Here is a 24,671-nt window from a genome sequence, read left to right as displayed (position 1 = left end):
CACCTTGCACATGCTGCAAAGACTGTGCGAGCAGCAGCAGGCCATAGTGGAGTTTCAACTGCAGCACGCACGCGTGAGTCGCTCTGCGGAACAGCACCACTTCACCACCAATAACTGGGCCTCCATGCGAGACCTGTGTGCCTTGTTGCGCTGTTTTGAGTACTCCACCAACATGGCCAGTGGCGATGACGCCGTTCTCAGCTTAACTATCCCACTTCTATGCCTCCTTGAAAAAACAATTCGGGCGATGATGGAAGAGGATGTGGCACAGGATGAGGAGGAGGAGGAGGAGGAGGATGAAGAGGTAACATTTCCAAGGCTTTCAGGGCAGTCATTCGCAAGGGGCTCCGAGGGTGGGTTCCTGCACACACAAACGCCAGGGACACAATTGTCCAGCAGGGGTACAGTTCTGGAGGATGAGGAGGATGAGGAGGAGGAGGAGCTGGAGGAGGAGATGGAACCATGTTCACAGCAGGGTGGCACCCAGGCCAGCTCATGGCCATCACTGGTGCGTGGCTGGGGGGATACAGAGGACACGGACGATACACCTCCCACAGAGGACAGCCTTTCGTTGCCTCTGGGCAGCCTTGCACACATGAGCGATTACATGCTGCAGTGTCTCCAAAACGACCGCCGAGTTGCCCACATTCTAACTTATGCTGATTACTGGGTGGCAACGCTGCTGGATCCCCGTTACAAGGACAACGTACCGTCCTTAATTCACTCACTGGAGCGCGATCGCAAGATGTGCGAGTACAAGCGCACGCTGGTAGACGCGATGCTGCTGGCATTCCCATCTGACAGCGGGGCCACAGTGGAAGCACAAGGCAGAGGAGGAGGAGGAGGAGGTCGCCAATGCAACCAGGGCACCGCCAGCACCTCAGAAGGCAGGGTTAGCATGGTCGAAATGTGGAAAAGCTTTGTCAGCACGCCAAAACAAACAGCAGCACCAGCAGCTCAGATGGAACGTCTTAGCAGGAGGCAGCATTTTACCAACATGGTGGAGCAGTATGTGTGCACACGCCTAGACGTACTGAATGAGGGGTCTGCCCCCTTCAACTTCTGGGTCTCCAAGTTGGGCACATGGCCTGAGCTTGCCCTTTACGCCTTGGAGGTGCTGGCGTGCCCTGCAGCCAGCGTATTATCTGAAAGGGTATTTAGCACGGCTGGAGGCGTTATAACAGACAAGCGCAGCCGCCTGTCCAGAGACAATGTGGACAAGCTCACGTTCATTAAAATGAACCAGGCATGGATCCCACGGGACTTTTCCGTACCTTGTGCAGAATAGCAATGGATACCGACCTTACCCACCCATTGTTCCATTTTTGCTCTTTCTCACTCTTTTGGGGTGTACCCTCATTTAAAATTTGTGAAAAGAAGCAGTGTTGGCTACCTCGTCCTCCTCCTCAGGGCCAGATTAACGTAGGGGCTATTGGAGCTGCAGCTCCAGGCCCCTACCTTTTATATAGGCCCCAGGTTGGCCATATTCACTGTTACCGCTCTTCTGTCACTTGTAAACACAAAAGTCTGGCTTCTATGCTCGCTTTCCCAGGCAGCACCCTCAGAACCTCCCCACACAGTGTGAAGGCCGGACAAGGAGGGACAGTTGCCGATGCATGGATGTGTTTAAGGGCTTCAGAGACAGCATCCCATGTTGAATTAGGCATGCATGGCTGCACCCTTCCTCCTCTGGGTGCATGCCAAGGCACGGCCCTTAAGGCCCTTCAAAATCCTCAGCACCAAGCCCATGATGCTCTTAATCCGGCCCTGGTCCTCCTCCACCGCCGCTTCCACCTACACCGCCCATAGGTGTGCGCAGCCTATTGCATTAGGGTGTGCACCCCAAAGTTGAAATACACATGCATGTGTTTGCCTACATGTACATGGCCCCGATACATTACTCTCCCTGCTGGCAAAGAGAAATAGAGCAGAGCAGGTCCGAGGGAGATCTTTCCCATCTCCTCACTGGCAAACAGAGCGATAATGCTATGTGCCCTAGGTGATTAGGGTGTGCCCAGGCACACCCGGCACACCCTGTGCGCACGCCTATGACACCGCCACATCCACCACCACCTCAACCTCCCTCCTACTCCATATGGGCCTCGTCCTTCAGAGATGAAGAACATTGTTTTATTTTTCTGTTTTTTTTTTGTTGTTTTAAGTTATTTCCCTATCCACATTTGTTTGCAGAGCACTTGCCATGCTCTTAATTACGTTTTGCTGCCATTTGCAGCACTCTAGCCCTTTCCTTAGGTGTTTTAGAGCCATTTTAGTGCCTGAAAGTTCGGGTCCCCATTGACTTCAATGGGGTTCGGTGTCCAGGAAAAGTTCGGTAAAAGTCCGGGACACGGACCCAGACTTTTTTTTTAAAGTTCGGCCGAACCCGTCGAACACGGACATCTAGGTGTCCGCTCAACCCTAGACAGCACCCCAAAAAGCCCTTCTAAGGGCTGGTATTTCTGTAATTATATATATATATATATATATATATATATATATATATATATATATATATATATATATATATATATATATATCTAGCGTCCCCAAAAGCCCTTTTAAGGGCTGGTAATTGAGTTTTTTCTTCTTATATATATATATATATATATATATATATATATATATATATATATATATATCTAGTGTCCCCAAAAGCCCTTTTAAGGGCTGGTAATTGAGGATTTTTTTTTATTTATATATATACATATACAGTGGGTACGGAAAGTATTCAGACCCCCTTAAATTTTTCACTCTTTGTTATATTGCAGCCATTTGCTAAAATCATTTAGGTTCATTCTTCTTCCTCATGAATGTACACATAGCACCCCATACTGACAGAAAAACACAGAATTGTTGACATTGTTGCAGATTTATTAAAAAAGAAAAACTTAAATATCACATGGTCCTAAGTATTCAGACCCTTTGCTCAGTATTTAGTAGAAGCCCCCTTTTGATCTAATACAGCCAGGAGTCTTTTTGGGAAAGATGCAACAAGTCTTTCACACCTGGATTTGGGGATCCTCTGCCATTCCTCCTTGCAGATCCTCTCCAGTTCTGTCAGGTTGGATGGTAAACATTGGTGGACAGCCATTTTTAGGTCTCTCCAGAGATGCTCAATTGGGTTTAAGTCAGGGCTCTGGCTGGGCCATTCAAGAACATTCACGGAGTTGTTGTGAAGCCACTCCTTCGTTATTTTAGCTGTGTGCTTAGGGTCATTGTCTTGTTGGAAGGTAAACCTTCGGCCCAGTCTGAGGTCCAGAGCACTCTGGAGAAGGTGTTTGTCCAGGATATCCCTGTACTTGGCCGCATTCATCTTTCCCTTGATCGCGTCCTGTCCCTGCAGCTGAAAAACACCCCCACAGCATGATGCTGCCACCACCATGCTTCACTGTTGGGACTGTATTGGACAGGTGATGAGCAGTGCCTGGTTTTCTCCACACATACCGCTTAGAATTAAGGCCAAAAAGTTCTATTTTGGTCTCATCAGACCAGAGAATCTTATTTCTCACCATCTTGGAGTCCTTCAGGTGTTTTTTAGCAAACTCCATGCGGGCTTTCATGTGTCTTACACTGAGGAGAGGCTTCCGTCGGGCCACTCTGCCATAAAGCCCCGACTGGTGGAGGGCTGCAGTGATGGTTGACTTTCTACAACTTTCTCCCATCTCCTGACTGCATCTCTGGAGCTCAGCCACAGTGATCTTTGGGTTCTTCTTTACCTCTCTCACCAAGGCTCTTCTCCCCCGATAGCTCAGTTTGGCCGGACAGCCAGCTCTAGGAAGGGTTCTGATCGTCCCAAACATCTTCCATTTGAGGATTATGGAGGCCACTGTGCTCTTAGGAACCTTAAGTGCAGCAGAAATCTTTTTGTAACCTTGGCCAGATCTGTGCCTTGCCACAATTCTGTCTCTGAGCTCTTCAGGCAGTTCCTTTGACCTCATGATTCTCATTTGCTCTGACATGCATTGTGATCTGGAAGGTCTTATATAGACAGGTGTGTGGCTTTCCTAATCAAGTCCAATCAGTATAATCAAACACAGCTGGACTCAAATGAAGGTGTAGAACCATCTCAAGGATGATCAGAAGAAATGGAAAGCACCTGAGTTAAATATATGAGTGTCACAGCAAAGGGTCTGAATACTTAGGACCATGTGATATTTCAGTTTTTCTTTTTTAATAAATCTGCAACAATGTTAACAATTCTGTGTTTTTCTGTCAGTATGGGGTGCTATGTGTACATTCATGAGGAAGAAGGATGAACCTAAATGATTTTAGCAAATGGCTGCAATATAACAAAGAGTGAAAAATTTAAGGGGGTCTGAATACTTTCCGTACCCACTGTATATATATCTAGTGTCCCCAAAAGCCCTTTTAAGGGCTGGTAAGGTAATAGAGTTTTTTCTTTATATATATATATATATATATATATATATTGTACACTGCAGTTGCCTGCCCGCTGTGTGTGAGAGGCCACAGACCTACCACAGACTGTACTGTGTGCACACCACACTCATTTCGGGTGGCACAGGCACAGTACCTTGCATTTTAAAAAATATTTTTTTTTTCCTCTGTCATAATTGCAGTGAGTGCTGTGTCAGGTCCACAGAGTGCACTGTACCCACTGCAGTGCACTGCCCACCACTGATATATATATGGTGGCACAGCATCTTGTTGCAAATTGAAAAAAAAAAAAAATTTATTATTGCAGTTGCCTGGGCTGCCAGTGACTATCAGGTCCACAGAGTGTATTGTGCCCACTGCAGTGCCACTGTGTGCCCACCCACCACTGATATATAAGGTGGCACAGCAGCTTGCAAAGTAAAAAAAATATATATATTTTTTAATTGCAGTTGCCTGGGTGCCAGTGACTGCTGTCAGGTCCACAGAGAGTGTACTGTGCCACTGCCCACCCACCACTGATATATAAGGTGGCACAGCAGCTTGCAAAGTAAAAAAATATATATATATTTTTTAATTGCAGTTGCCTAGGTGCCAGTGACTGCTGTCAGGTCCACAGAGAGTGTACTGTGCCACTGCCCACCCACCACTGATATATAAGGTGGCACAGCAGCTTGCAAAGTAAAAAAATATATATATATTTTTTAATTGCAGTTGCCTGGGTGCCAGTGACTGTCAGGTCCACAGAGAGTGTACTGTGCCACTGCCCACCCACCACTGATATATAAGGTGGCACAGCAGCTTGCAAAGTAAGAAAAAAAATATATATTTTTTAATTGCAGTTGCCTGGGTGCCAGTGACTGTCAGGTCCACAGAGTGTACTGTACCCACTGCCCAACACTCCTATAGGGTGGCACAGCACCTTGCACTCATAGTACAACACATTAAAAAAAAAAATGACAGGCAGAGGCAGGCCACCCCGCAAGGGCTGTCGTGGTCGTGGTGCTGTGATTTCCTTAGGCCCTAGAATAATGCCCAGTGTTCAGAGGCCACCACAGACCCTGAACTCAAAAAATTCTGAGGCCATAGTTGACTGGCTTACACAGGACACCCAATCGTCTACAGCTTCCGCTCGGAACCTTAATGCACCATCCTCCTCCAGCTCAGCTTCGGGCACCTCTCAATTTACCACTTGCCAGCCTGCCGGCACCACCACCAACACTAGCACCACAGCCGCTTCACTTGATCCGTCAGAGGAGTTATTTTCACATCAGTTGGAAGAAATAAGTGATGCGCAACTATTAGTGCCAGAGGATGTAGATAACGGGGATATGTCTCAGTCAGGCAGCATTATACACATGGACGTACATTGTGATGATGATGATGATGATGTTGTACCTGCTGCTGCTGCCTTTGCTGAGTTGTCAAGTGAAGCGGCTGATGATGATGACGATGTGTCTGTGGATGTCACCTGGGTGCCTGCTCGAAGAGCAGAAGAAGAGGGGGAAAGTTCAGATGGGGAGACAGAGAGGAGGAGGAGACGAGTTGGAAGCAGGGGGAGGAGGTCATCGCAAGGAGCTAGTGGCGCAGTCAGACAGCATGTAGATTCGGCACCCGGGGTCAGCCAGACAGCACGCCAATCAACGCAAGCTGTTGCCACCACCAGAATGCCGTCCTTGCAAAGCTCAGCAGTGTGGCATTTTTTTTGTGTGTCTGCCTCTGATATCAGCGATGCCATTTGTAACCTGTGCCAAAAGAAACTGAGTCGTGGGAAGTCCAACACCCACCTAGGTACAACTGCTTTGCGAAGGCACATGATCTCACATCACAAACGCCTAGGGGATCAGCACATGAGTAAAAGCAGCACACAAACTGAAAGCCACCATCCTCCTCCTGGTCCAGCATCTTCAGCCACGTCAACCACTGCTGTCCTCCATGCCCCCTATCAACAACCCGCCCCTCCGCCTCTCACCTTCAGCAGTTCCTGCTCACCTTCCCACAGTCAGGTGTCTGTCAAGGAAATGTTTGAGCGTAAGAAGCCAATCTCACAGAGTCACCCCCTTGCCCGGCGTCTGACAGCTGGCTTGTCTGAACTCTTAGCCCGCCAGCTTTTACCATACAAGCTGGTGGAGTCTGAGGTCTTCAAAAAATTTGTCGCTATTGGGACACCGCAGTGGAAGGTACCCGGCCGAAATTATTTTTCACAAAAGGCAATCCCCAACCTGTACTCTGTACTATTGTGGAAAAGGAAATCATGTCACGTCTGGCACACAGTGTTGGGGCAAGGGACCATCTGACCACTGATAGCTGGTCTGCAAAGCACGGTCAGGGCAGGTATATAACTTACACTGCACATTGGGTAAACCTGCTGGCGGCTGCCAAGCATGGAATGCGTGGCTCTGCTGCAGAGGAGTTGGTGACACCGCCACGACTTGCAGGCAGGCCTGCTGCCACCTCCTCTACTCCTCCTACTCCATCCTCTTTGCTAACCTCCTCGGCTGAGTCCTCTTCTGCTGTTGCGTCTTGCTCCACACCAACTGCACCCCCCCAGCTCCCCAGGGGCTATTCCACATGCCGGATACGACAGTGTCACGCTGTCTTGGGGTTGACTTGCCTGAAAGCAGAGAGTCACACCGGACCAGCACTACTGTCCGCCCTGAACGCACAGGTGGATCAGTGGCTGACCCCGCACCAACTGGAGATCGGCAAAGTGGTGTGTGACAATGGCAGCAATTTGTTGGCGGCATTGAATTTGGGCAAGTTGACACATGTGCCGTGCATGGCACATGTGTTGAATCTGATTGTGCAACGTTTTGTGCAGAAGTACCCAGGCTTACAGGACGTCCTCAAGCAGGCCAGGAAGGTGTGTGGCCATTTCAGGCGTTCCTACACGGCCATGGCGCACTTTGCAGATATTCAGCGGCGAAATAACATGCCAGTGAGGCGCTTGATTTGCGACAGCCCGACACGTTGGAATTCAACACTGCTAATGTTTGACCGCCTGCTCCAACAAGAAAAAGCGGTCAACGAGTATTTGTATGACCGGGGTGCTAGGACAGCCTCTGCGGAGCTGGGTATTTTTTTGCCACATTACTGGATGCTCATGCGCAATGCCTGTAGGCTCATGCGTCCTTTTGAGGAGGTGACAAACCTAGTGAGTCGCACCGAAGGCACCATCAGCGACATCATCCCATATGTTTTTTTCCTGGAGCGTGCCCTGCGTAGAGTGCTGGATCAGGCCGTAGATGAGCGTGAAGAGGAAGAGGAAGAGTTGTGGTCACCATCACCACCACCAGAAACAGCCTTACCATCGCTTGCTGGACCTGCGGCAACACTGGAAGAGGAGTGTGAGGAAGAGGAGTCAAAGGAGGAATGTGGCTTTGAGGAGGAGGAACACCAACCACAGCAGGCATCCCAGGGTGCTCGTTGTCACCTATCTGGTACCCGTGGTGTTGTACGTGGCTGGGGGGAAGAACATACCTTCAATGACATCAGTGAGGACGAGGAATTGGACATGAGTAGCTCGGCATCCAACCTTGTGCAAATGGGGTCTTTCATGCTGTCATGCCTGTTGAGGGACCCTCGTATAAAAAGGCTGAAGGAGAACGACCTGTACTGGGTGGCCACGCTACTAGACCCCCGGTATAAGCAGAAAGTCTCTGATATGTTACCCAATTACTGGCATTCGCAAAGGATGCAGCAGCTACAAAGTAAGTTGAAAAGTATGCTTTACACAGCATATAAGGGTAATGTCACAGCACAACGGGAATCCAACAGGGGAAGAGGTGAAAGTAATCCTCCTCCTACCACCACAACCACGCCGTCAAGGACAGGACGCTTTACAGACGTCTTGTTGATGGAGGACATGCGGAGCTATTTTAATCCTATGCATCGCCACAGCCCTTCGGGGTCCACCCTCAGAGAACGACTCGACCGACAGGTAGCAGACTACCTTTCCTTAACTGCAGATATCAACACTCTGAGGAGCGATGAACCCCTTGACTACTGGGTGTGCAGGCTTGACCTGTGGCCTGAGCTATCCCAATTTGCCATTGAACTTCTGGCCTGCCCCGCTTCAAGTGTGCTGTCAGAAAGGACCTTCAGCGCAGCAGGAGGTATTGTCACTGAGAAGAGAAGTCGCCTAGGTCAAAAAAGTCTTGATTACCTCACGTTTATTAAGATGAATGAGGCATGGATCCCGAAGGGACTGACAGTGGGGGATGCATTTGACTAAAAAAGGCCTGGTGATGACTGAGATGCCTTGGCCTAAAAATGGTCCACATGCTGCTGTATTTAATCATTCTCTGCATGCCGGATGACTTACGTGACGTCTCCGCCACCAACTACGGTTCAAGCCGCAATGTTTTAGTGCACTTTCTGCCTTGAAAACCTCAATTTTTCAGGCCGCTGCTACAGCAGCGGCTGCAACAATACCTACTTTTTCATGCATGTGTACATGCCTAATTTTTCTGGCCTCTGGTGCTACACTGTGGCTGCAAAAAAACAAAAAACAAAAAAAAAAGGCACATACATGTGTCAATCCCCCTTCGTGATCGTTACCTTGTCGTGGTGAAGGGGCTTGCGTATCACAATGAAGCAATCACCTCTAGGATTGTGTTGGCACACCCCAGATGATAAGGTCGTTGCTTCATTGTGTACAGATCAAAAGCGATCCGCAGGATAATTTTTCATAGAAAAAACATTCATTTTCTTTCATTCTTTCTGCGGAGCTGGGTATTTTTTGGCCGCGTTACTGAATGCTCATGAACAATGGCTGTAGGCTCATGCGTCCTTTTACGGAGGTGACAACCCTGGTGGTCAGTCGAAACCAAGGCAACATCATCGACCTCATCCCATATGCGTTTTTTCTGGAGCATGCCCCTTGAAGAGTACTGGATCAGGCTGTAGATGAGCATGAAGAGGAAGAGTTGTGGTCCCCATCACCACCAGAAGCAGCCTTGTCGTTGTCAATTGCTGGACCTGTGGCAACGCAGAGAGAGGAGTCTGAAGAAGAGAAGTCAGAGGAGGAAGGTGGCTTTGAGGAGGTGGAATACCAGCCACAGCAGGCGTCCCAGGGGGCTTGTTGTCACCTTTCGGGGACCCTTGGTGTTGTACATGGCTGGGTGGAGGAAGAGACCTTCAATGATGTCAGTGAGGACAAGGAACGGGACATGGCTAGCTTGGTATCCAACCTTGTGCAAATGGGGAGTTTGCGGTTGTGCAAATGGACTGACTGACTGTTAAACGGGGAGTTTGGTCTGTCAGAGTTTGGTCTGTCACTGTGAAGCGGGCGTAACCCTTACACTACTTGACCGATTAAACATCATACCTAATCGTATTCACACACTGGATGTTTTAAAGCACGTTATTCCAAACAATTTAGGAATGTTAGGTGATTTATGCCCTTTATGGATCAAAACCCGACTCTGCGTCAACTACGTAATTTTCCATGGGAGTTTTGCCATGGATCCCCCTCCGGCATGCCACAGTCCAGGTGTTAGTCCCCTTGAAACAACTTTTCCATCACTATTGTGGCCAGAAAGAGTCCCTGTGTGTTTTAAAATTCGCCTGCCTATTGAACTCTATGGCGGTTCGCCCGGTTCGCCGGTTCGCAAACATTTGCCGATGTTCGCGTTCGCCATTCGCGAACGGCGAATTTTAGGTTTGCGACATCACTATTGGTCAGCACACACTGGATCCATTGCAGCACAGCTCAACCCCTGGTCCCTAGGCCGACTGCCTGACCACCTTCCTCAGCAACAGGAGGAGAGACATTTGTCACCCTCCTCCAGGGACTTAGCTTCCCTCTCTGTCACATGCTCCCTCCAGATTTATTTTCAATCCCAGGATGCATTGCAGCAATGCCCACCCACGGAGACAGTCATAAACCCTGGTGTGCTATTGGCTAGGTTTCCTCCACTGCCCAACAAGGTCTCTCATTGGATACAGTGGGGAGACTCCCAAGACTCAACAGAACACACCTGGAAACATGTGACAGGCTAACTGACGGATCAGACCCTCCCTCTGATAAGCAGAACAAGGCCACAAATATATTTTACCTAGCGAATGAAATGTAATAAATCCGCGCTTAGGATAATTTTAGATTTCTAGTATTTGATGTTGGCTGCAGCCTACCTTTATACTATATTGCTAAGAATATAGTGAGAATGAAGGAAAAAGAAGGGGGAAGGTGTATGGCGCTGCAAAAAAGTGCTGATGTTTCTGTATGTCCAAAAATAGGTGTTAAAGGTATATACAATATAAATCACCACTATAAATAAAGTGTCCAGTGCATCGTATGTGTATTCCTAATAAATATGTGCAATACTGTAGGATAATTCAACTCTGTAAATGATAAATATTTGTGCTGAACTGTGAGAAAAAGTGGATACAAAATAGGTGAGAATTGGTATGTATACAGTATGATAAGAAAAAAATATATAAAATGTATGAAATATACAAAATATAAAAAATAAAAAATATAAAAAATTGGATCCACTTAAATCTACAGCCGTAAAATACAGAACATCAAGTATGGCATAAATAAGGTGCACAGTAGGTATATAAATATTATGGCAGCAATAGTACAAGAATAAATAAGTCCGTAACACCTAAGAAAGACAAATGGTCCCACAATGCTAAAAAAACTTTTACTAAAAAACAGGGCAAAAAGGTGACTTGAGTGCAGGTGTTCTGATGATAGATATTAAAGGTGCTCAGGTATATGGTGACCATTCAGTGCTCCCCAGCACAAATATTTATCATTTACAGAGTTGAATTATCCTACAGTATTGCACATATTTATTAGGAATACACATACGATGCACTGGACACTTTATTTATAGTGGTGATTTATATTGTATATACCTTTAACACCTATTTTTGGACATACAGAAACATCAGCACTTTTTGGCAGCGCCATACACCTTCCCCCTTCTTTTTCCTTCATATTTTACCTAGCACCTACTTAGGAGGGAGCTACACTTGATATTACCATTATTCTGCAACATTGCTTTAGCTTATTATAACCATATCTCCCAACTTTCAGAGATAGGAATGAAGGACTCCTATACCAAAAGTAGGCATTTGACCCCCCCTAGATTTAACTGTTGAATCACTGAAAAGAGGAAGTGAGTCTTTCCTGTGAGTTTAAGGTACACAGGGGATGTAGAAGGTGCTCAGCTGTGGGTTACAAACAAAAATGAGTGGCAGCTTTCTTTGCTCCATGTCACATGAAGGACTAAGTGAAGTCTTTAATTAATTCAGCTCTTACATGGGGAGCAAGTGTGTGTTTCCAAAGCTGTAAAGCATTGGACATGTTCCTCTAGAAAGCTGGATGCCCCAGCAATCCAAATATAACCTGACCACGTCCAAAATAATAATTAGACAACGCATGCAATGTTCCTTTATTTTGGGTTGGAAACAATTCTGTTAGAACTAGAGGTATAGAAAGGTATATGACTGGAGTTAGTGTCATGATGAGGACGAGTTAACCCATTTGTGAAAAGACTCACTGCTTATCCAGGGTCTTCATGTTAATATATGTGTCATTGTTGCCATCATGTGTTAATATAAAGTAATGCACCCTTATTCTACCTAATGTATGTTTTAGGCATGGTTAAACTACATGAACACATTTATTGCAGAAAAAAAGCTTTGTGCACTGCAATTTTTCTATGACATAGGGTATAAACATTGTTAGGATTTATTATGGAATAAGTGAGAGAAATGACACATTGACAACAGCAATTTTGGAAAAATAACTCTTTATCAGTCCAGTTACCATTGTCCTTAAAGACAAGGGGCACCATTACTGATATAATGTAGTGATTTGTGGGAACATGCATATGGCCTATAGGGCCATGGTTAAATAGAACTTGAGCTGCTTACCCTACATACTGTAGGCACTATACTTACAAGCAACAGGTGGTAGGTAACCCCATACACAATATGCCTTAGGAACTGAGCCACAAGTAAAGTTTTTTCTACAGACTTAATATATCATATTATACACTGCACTAATCAATTAATACATTTAATTTGTTACTACTTAGTAGTATTATATTTTATAAATACATTTCTACACTATTACATAATCTTCCCCAGTTAGTAAATGCATTTTGTTTCTCAGTGGCAGACCAAAGCAGTAGTGGTTAAATACTGTATATGGCTGCACCAACAAAAGTATAAACACACAACAGGGAAATACATTTATATTGGACATTTGAAAAATAATGCATGTTTGTCTATTAAATGTATACTATTTCAAAAGCAATAAACAACAACCCCAACAATAGCTGGCTCTCCACTACTAAACTGTATTCTAGATAAATCAAACTGCTCCACTTCCCTACAGTCACAAGAAACTGTCAAAAAAGTACAAGTCTTTTGGACTCATACTTTTGGTGCCACGATTTTAGCACTGCTATAAGTTGATGCCAACTTTATAAGTCTGAAAAGGTGTTGGTAGATAGCTCAGATTATACTTTACTTAAGGGTCAGTGAAAACAAGGTTCAGAATTTAGGGATTACATTTAGGGTGAGAAATAATGTTAAATAGAATTAATTTAAGTGTTAGGTTTAGGTGTGCATTAGGTGTTTGGTATTATGATGCTAATTTTAAAAAATAAAACTAAATGCTCCTATATTACAGTCTAAAGAAATACCAATAATAATTATTATGTGATGCACAAGCCTGATAAAGTACATTTAAAACTTGTGGATTGTGGATCGTTAGTGCCAATACTGATAGCCAGGAGCAATGCAGCATTTTTGCCATCCCATCACAGGAAGATGCGTTAGGTAGACTTTGCTGCAAGGATCAACAGGCATTTTCGGTAGTTTGCAGGGGTATTGAAAGAAAACTATATGTGCATATGCATTAAATATCCTTTTTCATTAGGAGGCCATAGTCCTACATGTATAGGGTTCATATTCAAGTTTTCGATGTTGGGGTAAATTAAATGTTAAAACAAGGGACAAGTTTTGTATCAGGTTCATTGTAAGTGCTAAGAGTGGGTGATTGTTGGAGCAGGAAATGGTCAGATTACACTTAAACCTAGGTTTACTCTTGTTGCTTGAACCCAGATGTCCAGAGAGACAGCTTTTGTATGCAATATCTTTTTTTAACATTAGCCTTGCACCAGCTATGAATAGGGTCATCTTTTGACTGAAATGTGCTAGCATTGGTTGCTCTATGGAATATTTTGCTCCTTGGAAGTGATAAAGAAGAAGCCTTTTATACTTACCCTGTTGCTGACATGTCATAATTTGGATGTCAATATCAATAAATTCCTGTGCAGTATGCATACCAATGGATGTGAAGAGCTTACAAAAGCCTGCCTAGGGTTGCACATTTAGATTGAGTGCCCAGTGTACAAGCCCCTGCTACCATATACATTTTTCTAACCCTTGGACTTAACACACAATTATTTTATAAACAAGCAAAAAATTGGGGGAGCAAACCCTGGACATGTATATCTAAAGCCGGTGCAGCTATGGACCAAGCAACATGTATATTAAGAAAGAATAGCGCACATATGCAAAAGAAATGACTATCAAATATGGAGACAATCCATAAATAAAAATGGGGATTTAGTCCCACCATATGGCCATATCGTGCTCAAGCCCACCACTGCGTCAAAGTACCCCATTATCAGTGGGTCCTACACTATCCATAAAAATGGATGAATCCAGCCTCTCAACCTTGGAGATAACACTCCTTGCTGGGATAGATGTGCTAATGCACTACAAAGGACTCCTCCTATATCAACTTGATAGTGGACTCTGATAGAGTACAGGTGTGTGTGGGGGGTGGGGTGCTCAACCTCAGAAGTCTGGTCAGACCGAATACATAATAAACAAGGAAAAAATTGGGGGAGCAAACCCTGAACATGTATATCTAAAGCCGGTGCAGCTATGGACCAAGCGACATGTATATTAAAAAAGAATAGCGCACATATGCAAAAGAAATGACTATCAAATATGGAGACAATCCATAAATAAAAATGGAGATTTAGTCCCACCATATGGCCATATCGTGCTCAAGCCCACCACTGCGCCAAAGTACCCCATTATCAGTGGGGTACTATCAGTGGGGTTGCTGTGATTATCAACATCACAGCAAAGTAATTTTGCTCATTAGCCAACGTGTTTGCTACTTTTCTTCTGTGTCTGGTGTTTATCCTGTTTTGTCTCAGGCAACCCTCTCTCTGCTGTCTCTCATATTTTTACTTCAATGAATAATTGTACTGTTATTTTAGGTTTAGTTTCTACAATGTATTTTGTTCACTCTAGAAGTTGTCCAATTTTTGTACTTCTGTACAACCATCTTTGGTTAGCTCTACTATTTTGAACCATTATCCTGTGGTTTGCCTAATATTGCTTTTTGATCCCCTGGCTTAGCGGAGGCTTTGCCTTGTGAACTCTCTCCTCTGGATTATCCTCTACCATCTTTGCTTAAAAAGAAAACATAGAGGGGAGAATTCTTCCTTTTCTCAAAGGATTTTTTGGCAAAATCTGATAGAAAGTCTGATGAATAACTGGCTCCAGGCCTTTTGCTTTGTTTGTTTTTTCTTCTGTGATGAGTGAAACATTTCCAGACTAAAAATGAAACATGATTATTATTCTCAAACACCAGTAATGGTGCTAGGCTATCAGCATTCAACCACTCATGGAAAATGTGAATGATGCAGTTAAAAAATAATCCATGAATAAAGACAAATAATATAAACCAACATTGGGGGGGAGGGGGCTATAAGAGTGGGTAGCTGCTGTCAAAATGAAGATGGGACTCCATTTGTAAAAACAAAGAGTGCGGAAGAGAGGGAAACAGCATGACCACTAAGGTGGCATCTATCAATGAGGCATTTGTTAAGTGTTATTCTAGGTATGGCTCCTTAGGGGTGGCACTACATGTGGGGTCTCAGTCCAAGATTTCCCTTAAGTGAATGCGGCCATTGCCAGTAGTAATCAAGGAGAGGATTAAGATTGGGGTGTTCCTTGGATTGTCCGATATTTCTGTGTGCAAGAGAGGACTTCTGCCGTAAACATTTTTAACAAAGAGGAAGCTTTGCACAGGAAAACAGCTAATTTGTTTCAGAAGTGAAAATGATGTACCTGGAATAATGCTTGTAATACAGTATTGATTATGATTGTTATCTTTTGTTTTTATATCACTGCCAAAAATAAAGCTTTAAAGCAGCATATAAAATAAATAAGAATGAAAACAACACTGCAACTAGCAGGTATAGTGCTTATAGTATTGGTAATTGTCACAAAAAGAATAAGAAATCTTAGGAAGGAAGAACCAGCGACATGTTTTACAAAATGAGCTGTTATTCATAATTCCCGAGCTTGATGTATCTACGAGAGTGTGTTGCAGAAATTTTAATCATCAAAAATCTAGGTAAAGGCAAAATGTAGGCAATCGTTTTAGAAAAAGTCTTTTAAACATAATTTAGGCAAAAAGCTAATTTATTTTCCTTTAGCTGATTCTCAGATATGAAATTAGATGGCTTAATATGCAGCCGTAGGTCATGCACTGGTGTGAGTTTTTTTTATGCTTCTTTTTAGAATATTATTAAATGTAAACATTCTGAGATTGCATACTGTATAACCAGAACTCTTGATATGCAGAACAGAAAAATTGAGAAGCATCAATATAATAGAAAATAATTTGAGGCACAAGTTTGTGAGTTAGGCGACAGGTAAGCTTTGGGCTCCATCCACTGTGTCACTCACAGCACAAAATTATGTTCCAAAACCAGATGGTCCCACGTGAACTTTCTTCTTATTATATGATGATTTGATCAAGTCATGGCCGCCTGAAAATCTCTTGTGTTCTTTCTGGCTCAGGAAATACATAAGAGCATGGCAAAACCTTGCCAAGGATACTGGACATAGGACATACAGTATATGGAATGCCAGAAACTTTGTCTGCACACTCCAAAAATACAGAACCTCCCTGGAAGACAATTTGGGCTGCTGATATCTCGTTAATTGACTTTGCTTTGTTTGCTTCTGAAAATATAAAAAGTGATTGTTGATGCTTTCATTGTAACGTATATATTTTTACCTGCCATGCATCTATTATAGATATGGCATAATAGTCCTAGATTGTATGTTTTAGTTTTAAAGCAGTGTAGCATACCTACTAGGAAAGAACACAAAATAAAGATTACAGAAATTATTATTTTTTTTTTCAAATATAATTTTTATTAAGGTTTTCAGGTGAGACAGTATAATTCAGCAAAAAAAGAAAATCAAATAAACAAAATATATCATGACATTTCATATTCCAGTATATTCTTACATTGATCTATTTATTATCTGACTAATCCGAACATACTTCTCACCTTATCCTCTCTATTTTATACCACAAATCAACCCCAAGGCTACCCCAAAACAACCAAAAAAAAACACAAAAAAAAGAAGGGGAGGGTAGGGAAAGTAGGGAGGGGGGAGTTTTTAGGGGGGAAGGGGTATCTCCTCCCTTTCCTACCAGATTATCTTTTTATTGCTCAGGGATCTGTTATATCTTCTTCCAACCTATCTAACCCGCGGTTCGACACTATAAACAAGTTCCAGGCACCCCATACTTCTGTATATTTTTCTCTTTTATGTTGGGCTGTTAGGACCAAGTCTTCCATTTTATTTATTTCCTCTACTTTACGTATCCAACATTTCATTGTTGGAGGTCCTTTTTCTTCCATTTAAGGGGAATACACAATCTAGTTGCGTTTGCCATATGACATAATAAAGATCCCCTATATCTCTTCCCTGGGATCTCACTCAATTGTAAAAGGAAAAAAGCCGGATCTTCTGGTATCTCTACTTCTGAGAACTTTTGCATTACCTCTCTAACGTTTCCCCAGAAGTCTGACAATTTAGGGCATGACCAAAAAATATGTATTAATGTGCCTTCTTCCACCGAGCATCGTCAGCATCTATCAGAATTATTTCTCGCTATTTTATGTAATTTATATGGTGTATAATACCACCTTGTCAAAATTTTAAAGTTTAATTCTTGAAATTTAGTACATATAGACGATTTAAAAACGAAATTGATCATCTGTTGTCTCTGCTCCGTGGAAAATGCACGAGATAGCTCCCTTTCCCATTTATCAAAATAAGGCAATTGATATACTACCTTGGGTATATTTATCAAATTATATATTTTGGCTAATACATGGGCTATATTCCCTGTATCGGAACAATATTCTTCAAATGCCGTTAATTGACGATTATACTTCTGTGGATTAGGTATTGATCTTAAAAAATAGTAAAGTTGAAGTGCATTCCAAAACGGGAGTCTAAAAGCGTCTCTTTCATCCATTAATGTCTCCAGTGTAGGTCATTTATTCTCTCTCAAAAAATGAGACGCTTGAAGACATTCCGATGTGCCAAGACTTCTAAAAGATTGTGCCTCTAATCCCATTCCAAATCTTGGGTTCCCTATTATGGGATATAATGGTGAGTCATAAGTAGTAATATTGTTCTGGAAACAGATTTGTGTACATATCTTTAGAGTCGTCCCAATCAATCGGTGTGATTTTAATTCTACCGGTAAATTCTCGTAACACCACATCAATGTATTTGTCTGTTCCATTTGCACCTATAACTTTGTACTACCATGACGACACCAGTCTATTTGTCTCCTCACATGTGAAGCAAGATAATATTTGCGTATGTCTGGAATTGCTGCCCCACCATATTTTTTTGGGAGAGTAAGTAACTGTCGTGATATCCGGGGCTTCTTATTTGCCCAAATGAATTTTATGAATATTGAGTTTACCTGTTTAAAGTAACTAACTGGGTAGTTAATAGGCAGTGTCTGAAAAAGATATAAAAATCTAGGTAATATCGACATCTTAATAAGGTTACACCTACCTAGCCAAGCATGTAGACCCAAATTCCATTTTTCCAGTTTAAGACGAATTATAGTTAGAAGGGGTCTAAAATTTAATTCATATATTAAAGCTGGGTTAACCGGAATATACGTACCCAGGTATTTTATTGCTTTATCCGACCATTTAAGTTTGAAATTCTGCTTCTGTAAAGAACTACTTGATAATCTTATACCCATGGCCTCTGATTTATTAAAATTTATCTTTAGGTTGGACATGACACCATATTGTTCAAATTCTCTAATCAAGTTAGGTAGCGATATTAACGGATTTATTATTGTAAATATTAAATCATCTGCATACGCCGAGATTTTATGCTGTTCTTTCCCAATCAATATACCTTGAATATCTGGGTTCTGTCTTATTCTACATAAAAATGGTTCCAGAGAGAGTACAAAAAGAATAGGGGATAAAGGACATCCCTGTCTGGTCCCATTTTTAATATTAAAAGAATCTGACAAAATCCCATTCACTTTCACCTGTGCCGATGGGTCAGAATATATAGATGAAATCCTTTGTAACATAATGTCGCCCAGGCCGATATGTTTAAGTGTCGAAAACGTAAATTTCCAATTAACGCGATCAACCGCTTTTTCTGCATCTGTGCCTAAGAAAATGCAAGGAGTTTGGGATCTGTCTGTTTCGAATAACAAGTTCAGTACCTTTGTGATATTGTCTCTCGCCTCTCTATTATTTATAAAACCTACTTGGTCCAAATGAATCAAAGATTGTAGGTGTTGACTTAACCGGGATGCTATTATTTTAGTAAAAAGTTTTAAATCTGTGTTGAGGAGTGATATAGGTCTATAACTACCACATAATGTCAGGTCTTTATCCTCTTTAGGTAAGACCGTAATATGTGCTCTCAACATATCTTTGCAGAAAATGTAACTTCTCCTGGCCTCATTAAATACAGAAATTAAATTACTAAAGAAAAGTGACTATAGTGACTTCAGCCCCAGCTTCATCCAGGTCACGCCACTGACGGGTTTCGCCCTGCCCACAGGACTTAGTCGTGATGGTGACCTCCAAAGGCCTGGATGAAGGCAACCTGAAGCTGCATTTCATCTTTTTTAGCACTTGGGCTTTCTAGGAGTGCGGAAATTTGGATGTTTGTTTGCACTGCGTGTGTGTATACAGCCCGGACATGCTCTCCTTACACCAGCACCCACTTTAGTGTGAGTCCCCTGGAGCTTAGGAAGAGGACCTGGAGCATCACCCAAAGTATTTTTGGTCTATGAACTTGCAAACAGTACATCTGAATATATGACTGCTGAATTGCTGAGATGTACCGCCTCATTTCACTTTATCTGCTTTTTTTCCTGTTCCTATTAAAGTGCATTGAGATGACATTACATCTACTGACATATTCACTAGGGAAGGGCCGAACACCCCCAGTTTGGTTTGCAGCAGAACTCCCGAAGAGGGGAATTGTTCTAACCGGAAGAGCAAACCCCATTGAAGTCTATGGAAGCCGAACAGGAAAAATCAAAAGTGCCCATTTTGAAGGCTTACAGTATATGCAAGTAATTGGCCATAAAAGGGGTATGGGGGGTCTGGGTACTGTCCAGCGGGACATGTATCAATAAAAAAACTATTTTTTTAAAACAATTGTTTTTTCAGGAGCAGAATTTTAATTATATGAAAAATATAGTGCCTGGGGAGTCCCCTTAATGTGCCACATTTGTAGCATGCATAAAACATGCTACAGCAAAAATGACATTTCTAAAGAACAAAAAAAAAAAAAAAAAAACAGTCAAATCCCATTTAAAATCACTAGCGGTTACAATTGCTGACACCCGGATATTGAAAAATAAAGAAAAAATGGCAAAACCAGGTACCTGCTCCCCCAAAAAAGTGCCAAATGTGGCAATGGAGGGTGCGAACAAGCAGAGCTTCCCCTTTTGGGTGGAGCTCCACTTTAAGGCCTGGAGCATACCTATGCAGGTTGGAGTTTGCATATTCCAGGTGCATTTTGCGTTTTTCAATACATGTTTTTGATCCATTAAAGTTTATGGATTTAAAAACCAGAAAAATGTCCCTGACTCTTTCCATAAAATGCGCATGTTTTGTGAACTTGACCCATAGGAAACCATGTTAAATAGACCGTAGTGTGTTTCTGCAAAACTGAAAATGCACTAAAGAATGCATAGGTGTGAACCAGGCCTAAGAGTGTTGAGACAAACCATTTACCACTGGATGGGGTGCTTTCAATGACCAGCTTTTATATATTTGTATAAAACTTTTATCCCTAAAGGAAAACAAAAACTGTTTGCTTCTTATAAAGTGTTAGCTAGAGTTTGGCTTTAATTTATTAGTGTATCAATGTTGTAAATCTGCTAGTACATCTAACTCCCTTCCACCCAGAAAACTAATGCTGCTGTCCAAAGGTGTCCCCTGTGCTCCTTCATCCAGAGTAGGCACACTTTAATACAGAAGGAGTGTTACTAGCCAGATCAGCGGTGAAATCAGAGGGAAAAAAAAATAAAATAGAAAAACGAATGCAGCCACCACATCTGATTATTGATAAGCTGCAATATACTACATTTTTGGTTTTGGGTTTAATCAGTATTATTTGATAACTATTTTTAGGTTCACTGGCAGGCACCATTTCTAATAGAATGCCTAGGTCCAGTAGTGTGATAACATAATTTTAATAAATGGCTGGCATACCTTGGAAGCCAACTTATTATGTTATGATATGAAAATGCAATTAGGCTGCAGCTAGAGCTAGTTGGTTTCAGGGGCGTACCAAGGGGGGGGGGGGGGCGGGGGAGCGGTCCGCCCCGGGTGCCACATGTTGAGGGGGGTGCCGTGCCAGACAGGCTGGTGCCGCCGCTGTGTACTGGCATGAGTAGGTCACAGGCAGCTTCATTCTGGGACAATGCAACCAGTGACGTCACTGACAGAAGACGACTGATACCGAGGCCCCAGCATTCACAGCGCGCTCCTCCGTGCCAGTAACTAGCTCCGACTCCACGCTCCACCCACTTCCTCCTCTTCTCCGGTGCAGAGGCATGCTCTCGGGGAGAGAGTGCTGAAGAAGCAGGTAAGTCAGTGGGTTAGGGTTTTAATAACTTTCATGCCGCTCCGCTGCCTCAACAGGAGAGGAGATCAGAACACCTGCTGTCTGCTAATGGGGAGGAAAGAGCAAGGGGGCTTACCTCCTGTCTGCTGGGGGTGTAAGGACAGAGCATGGGGGCTACCTCCTGTCTGCTGGGGGGGGTGTAAGGACAGAGCATGGGGGCTACCTCCTGTCTGCTGGGGGGGGGGTGTAAGGACAGAGCATGGGGGCTACCTCCTGTCTGCTGGGGGTGTAAGGACAGAGCATGGGGGCTACCTCCTGTCTGCTGGGGGGGGGGTGTAAGGACAGAGCATGGGGGCTACCTCCTGTCTGCTGGGGGGGTGTAAGGACAGAGCATGGGGGCTACCTCCTGTCTGCTAGGGGGGGGTGTAAGGACAGAGCATGGGAGCTACCTCCTGTCTGCTGGGGGGGGTGTAAGGACAGAGCATGGGGGCTACCTCCTGTCTGCTGGGGGGGGGGTTGTAAGGACAGAGCATGGGGGCTACCTCCTGCCTGCTGGGGGGGTGTAAGGACAGAGCATGGGGGCTACCTCCTGTCTGCTGGGGGGGGGGGGGGTGTAAGGACAGAGCATGGGGGCTACCTCCTGTCTGCTGGGGGGCGACAGAGCATGGGGGCTGCCTCCTGTCTGCTGGGGGGGGGAGGACAGAGCATGGGGGCTACCTCCTGTCTGCGGGGGGGGGGAGAGCATGGGGGCTACCTCCTGTCTGCTGGGGGGGGGCAGAGCATGGGGGCTACCCCCCCCTCCAGCAGACAGGAGGTAGTCCCCATGCTATGTCCTCCCCCCCATGCAGACAGGAGGTAGCTCCCATGCTCTGCCCCCCCCCCCAGCAGACAGGAGGTAGCCCCCCATGCTCTGTCCTCCCCCCAGCAGACAGGAGGTATCCCCCCAAGCTCTGTCCCCCCCCCAATGCAGACAGGAGGTAGCCCCCATGCTCTGTCCTCCCCCCCAGCAGACAGGAGGTAGCCCCCCATGCTCTGTCCCCCCCAGCAGACAGGAGGTAGGCCCCCCATGCTTCTGTCCCCCCCAGCAGACAGGAGGTAGCCCCCCATGCTCTGTCCCCCCCCCACCCGCAGACAGGAGGTAGCCCCCCATGCTCTGCCCCCCCAATGCAGACAGGAGGTAGCCCCTATGCTCTGTCCCCCCCCCCAGCAGACAGGAGGTAGCCCCCATGCTCTGCCCCCCCCCCCAGCAGACAGGAGGTAGCCCCCCATGCTCTGTCCCCCCCAGCAGACAGGAGGTAGGCCCCCCATGCTTCCCCCCCAGCAGACAGGAGGTAGCCCCCCATGCTCTGTCCCCCCCAGCAGACAGGAGGTAGGCCCCCCATGCTTCCCCCCCCAGCAGACAGGAGGTAGCCCCCCATGCTCTGCCCCCCCCCCCCCAGCAGACAGGAGGTAGGCCCCCCATGCTTCTGTTCCCCCCCTCCCAGCAGACGGGAGCTAGGCCCTCCGTGCTTCTGTCCCCCCCCCCCCAGCAGACAGGAGGTAGGGGCTACCTCCTGTCTGCTGGGGGGGGCAGAAGCATGGAGGACCTACCTCCTGTCTGCTGGGGGGGGGGGCAGAAGCATGGAGGGGCTACCTCCTGTCTGCTGGGGGGGGGGACAGAAGCATGGAGGGGCTACCTCCTGTCTGCTGGGTGGGGGGGGGCAGAAGCATGGAGGGGCTGCCTCCGGTCTGCTTGCGGGGGACAGAAGCATGAAGGGGCTACCTCCTGTCTGCTAAGGGGGAGGACAGAAGTATAGAAGGCCTATTGCAAAGGGGAGGTATTAATTGATTTGCGGAAAAAAGTTATAGCGTTTACAAACTATGGTATAGAATTGTGGACTTTTTATTTTTTTATTGTTTTTAAAAAGCAGTATTATTTTTCAAGTTGATGTAAAGTTTACAAAGTTGCGCAATAAATATTCTTAAAAATATTAAAAAATGTTGTGGGTGTTTTTACATTGTAAAGTTGGGGGGGGTGCCAGAAATCCAATCCGCCCCGGCTGCCAAATGCTCTAGGTGCGCCCCTGGTTGGTTTACTACTACTATAACCACTTGATCTCCAGAAGATTTACCATGACAAGGCTGTTTTTTGCTAAATGGCACTCTTTTACTTTAACTGACAATTACAAGGTCATGCAGTGCTGTACATAAATTCAATTTGTACCATTTTTTCCCCAAAAATAAAGCTTTCTTTTGGTGGTATTTGATCACCACTGGGTTTTTTATTTTTTGCGCTATAAACAAAAAAGCCCGACAATTTTGAAAAATATATATATATTTTTTGCTTTCTGATATAAAACATATCCAATAACAAAATTAAAAAAAAAAAATCAAATTTCTTCCTACATTTAGGCCAATATGTATTCTGCTACATATTTTGGGTAAAGAAAAAATCCCAATGTCTATTGATTGGTTTGCGCAAAAGTTATAGAGTTAAATAAAAGTTCTACGAACTACAAACTACTAAAAGTTCTACAAACTAAGGTATATATGCTGGAATTTTTATTTATTTATTTTTTCAAATATTAGTAATGGTGGCGATCAGTGACTTTTGACACATTGTGTAAACCAGTGACACTAAGCGCCAGTTCACACTACCGCGACGCTACTTCGGGTGGCGACCTCCGAGGTCACGGTGCGAGCAGCGCGCCGCGACCTCGGAGCGGCCGCCACGGACTTCATAACATTGAAGTCTATGGCGGTCGCCTCCTGGTCGCCCCAAAGAAGCTCCGGACCCTTTTTCTAGGTCGGAGCGACTTGTGTCGCTCCTATTAGAACGGGTCCGCAGCTTCCCTAGTGTGAACCGGCACTTATACAATGATCTGTGTTAAAAATATACACTGTACTAATGACACTAGATTGGAAGGGGGTTAAACGTCTAGGGCGATCAAAGGGTTAAATGTGTCAGCTGCACAAAGTGTTGGTTACTGGGTATTAAAGGTGTACATGTATAAACTTATCTCTAGTATTTGGCATTGTGTGAGATTATTTATAAGCAGATTGTGGGCAGGAAAGGGAAAAAGGAAAACTGCATTCAGACTCAAGGCATATTCTGGAATAAGAAAAAGTGAGTGCAACATGAAAGTGACATCACCGTTCTTCTGTACTGCCTTCCGGATTACAGAAAAGATCAGATGCTGTTCCATCTATCTGGAGATATTCCCTTAAAAATATTTACATCAGTGACACATCAAAGCTTAATCCACACAAAGCTTAGCCTCGGTTCACACTTATGCAATGTGGGAAGGCTGCGAATTCGCAGCCTGTTCCCGCATTGCAAACGCACCCCTGGCAGTTCACAC

This window comes from Pelophylax lessonae, assembly GCF_965119305.1.
Source record: "Pelophylax lessonae genome assembly, chromosome: 1".
Lineage (NCBI taxonomy): Eukaryota > Metazoa > Chordata > Amphibia > Anura > Ranidae > Pelophylax > Pelophylax lessonae.
This window is presented reverse-complemented; position numbering follows the sequence as displayed.